Source organism: Lipotes vexillifer, unplaced genomic scaffold (genome assembly GCF_000442215.2).
Source record: "Lipotes vexillifer unplaced genomic scaffold, Lipotes_vexillifer_v1.1 scaffold440, whole genome shotgun sequence".
Taxonomy (NCBI): domain Eukaryota; kingdom Metazoa; phylum Chordata; class Mammalia; order Artiodactyla; family Lipotidae; genus Lipotes; species Lipotes vexillifer.
In genome coordinates this window covers 1,541,815-1,545,063 of record NW_006778543.1, presented here as the reverse complement: position 1 = coordinate 1,545,063, position 3,249 = coordinate 1,541,815, and positions in this window count along the sequence as shown.

Here is a 3,249-nt window from a genome sequence, read left to right as displayed (position 1 = left end):
GGCCCTTCCTACAGGGCCAGCCCAAGCAGGACCCCCTGCCGCTCTTGGCTGACCCGCTAGCAGCGCTCTGTTTACCCCAGCCTACAAGCTCAAACAGCTAAATCTTGCTCCTCACCATCCCATACAATCCCTCTCCTCCGGGGAGAATTCCCCCGTTGCCTTTACCACTTCCCACCTGCAGGGCAGCCCCAGCCCAACTCGGCAAAGAGATAGGGAGAGACGGCTGAAGTCCCAGGAACACAAGCAGGAGGGATGAAGACCTCATCCACAGCCCCCCTCTCCCCAGCCACCGCAAGGAATAATGGGCACTGGAATCTGGGGCAAACCCGATTGACACCAAACACTACTTTTGCTTAGATTTTTTTTTTTTTAAGTCAACACTCCTTAAAACAATTCAGAATGTTTTCACCCTTGAGAAACTATGTGGCTGCTTTCCTGGTTTACTCTATTTACAATGAGCTCGTGTTAGAGAGTCACTTTCTGAATCCATCCACTAGAACAGGACCACCGTGCTAGCAAGCAGTTGGCAACGTGCTCAGTGAAAGCATGAATGGACCAAGGTCTCAATAAAAAAACACACAAAAAAACCCCAACTTAAAATAGTCTTCCAGACCTCATTTTAATAGAGTTCCTGTCCATTCAGAGACTTTCACGAATAACCCCACAATTAATGACGTGTTTATCGGCAAAACCACTCACTTGAAATATACAGTGGTCGGTATGGAGTTTATTTATGAGAAAGAAAGACTTGACCTAAGGGTTAAAAATAGAGTAACCGTACTCAACTAAATTTGCAGATGCTTTCCCCAAAAGCCTCAGGTATAACCTATTTTTAGAAGAGTTCAGTCTGAGGTGATGTGCAAATCTAGCTAAGCAAGGAGCTTGCAAATATTTTTGTAAAGTACAATTAACACTTCCCTCTTGTAATGCTACTTTTGGGAGTATTAGTGCATAATTACTGCACCTAATAGGTGGACCCTCTCATATCAGATGTATTTCATGTGGAATTACATTTAGAGCATACTATGTAATTATTGCATATCCATGCCAATACACTGAAATCTTAAATTGAATGTTGTCATACCTTGGCTTGAAACTTCTCAATTATTTTCCTTTGCACTTAGAATAGAATCCTCAGCAGGACCCATAAGGATCTGCTGACCTATTCCCAACCAACCCCACCTTTGTGTTTGGCCACACCTATTTTCTTTCAGACCCTCACGCATCCCAAGATTTTTCCCCACCCCTAATCCTTGGCCCTGCTCTCCCTTCTCATCCTTGTTCTTGAGGCCATTTCTTCTCATCCCTCAAGTGTTGGCTGTAGTGTCAGCGAAGGCTCTTCTCTTTCCACCCCCTTGTCCCTCAGCACCTGTTATTCTCTCACAGCACACATCACAACTAAACCCTGGGGTTTTTTAAGTGGTCTCGTTCTCCCACTAAAGTGCAAGTTCTGCGACAGCAGGAACCATGTTTATCTTATTTAGTTTTAACCTCAACAGCAAGTATAGGTACTGGCATGCAGTAGATGGTCAATCAATTACTGAATATTAAATAAATGATGAGTGATATCCCAGTTCATTTCTACCATGCTTTTGTTACCAAACCAGGTTTGTTTTGCCCAACTTGCAGCAGACCAAAACACTGAGACACTGAGTTTTGCAGCTGAGAGAGGATTTATTTGAAAGGCAGCCAAGTGAGGAGGCATCTCAGATCCGCCTCCCAGAAGGCAAGGAGCTCGGGGTATTTATGGGATTAAAAAATAAAGAAGCAGGGCGGTCTGGGGCTTGGGGAGCACAAGGATTGTGGGGAATCCCGACTGGAAAAAGGTGCAGTAGCCAATCATCATTCTGTGCAGGGGTAACTAAGCCACAGGCCTCTGCACATTAAAAAATGGAGGCGCTTAGCACGATCTGAAGATGGAGTTTTTGGCCCTGTGATGTCAGAAGGTCACCGAGAGTGGACACTCGCGCGTGCCCAGTTGGAGGCTTGGTGGTCCTATCCAGTCCTAACCAACTCAGCTCAAACTAGACAAAGCTGACTCCAAGTTCCTGGAAAACAACTTGGGCAAGCATCTTATTGTTTAGGCTACATGCCACTTGGAGAACACGCAAGTATTTTTGATTCATGAAGGCAGGTGAAATGAATTTGACTAACGATCGCCCACGCTTTCACTTCCACACTACCTACCCCAAACTACAAAGCCCAATTCAAGCCTTCTCCATTCCCAGCTTCATGCTTCCCCTTTCCATAAAATCTTCCCTGAGCTCCTCACTGTTCAATATTTATAGACAAAGCATATGAAGTGCGGGAGCCATGCCTGGACTATAGCAGCTGCTGGATAAATACAGATGTCAACAGTATTACCATGTTCACTTCTTCCAGTGTATTCCCGTATCTGTGTTTCCCAAACATCGGTTTTTCTCATACCACCTTCATGATTTTTCACATATCCCCACTACCATCTGTCCTACTTTTGTTATTATGTATTTTTTATTTAACACAATGTCTTCCCTCTTTTTTTTTTATAAAATTGTTTATTTATTTATTTTTGGCTGTGTTGGGTCTTCATTGCTGCGCACGGACTTTTCTCTAGTTGCGGCGAGCAGGGGCTACTCTTCGTTGCCGTGCGCAGGCTTCTCATTGTGGTGGCTTCTCTTGTCGAGGAGCATGGGCTCTAGGCACACGGGCTTCAGTAGTTGTGGCTCACGGACTCAGTAGTTGTGGCTTGCGGGCTCAGTAGTTGTGGCACGTGGGCTCTAGAGCGCAGGCTCAGTAGTTGTGGCTTGCGGGCTCAGTAGTTGTGGCTCGTGGGCTCTAGAGCGCAGGCTCAGTAGTTGTGGCTCGTGGGCTCTAGAGCGCAGGCTCAGTAGTTATGGCGCACGGGCTTAGTTGCTCTGCGACATGTGGGATCTTCCCGGACCAGGGCTCAAACCGGTGTCCCCTGCACTGGCAGGCAGATTCTTAACCACTGTGACACCAGAGAAGTCCCCACAATGTCTTCCTTCTTACAAAGATTCACTTTTAAAGGAGAATTTATAGAAATTAAAAACCCATTTCACTGACCATAAAAGGTGGCTACTGTAAAAATTAACATGATGAAAAAAAAATGCTGTTCTTTTTTTTTCTTATGGGAGATTACTGTTAGAGACATGGCAATACTAAGATGCAGCTTTCTCCCTGACAATCAGAAGGACTGAAAATCTCTGAATGATTCCTCGCTTTGTGCTTCATTATTACTTAAAGCCACAA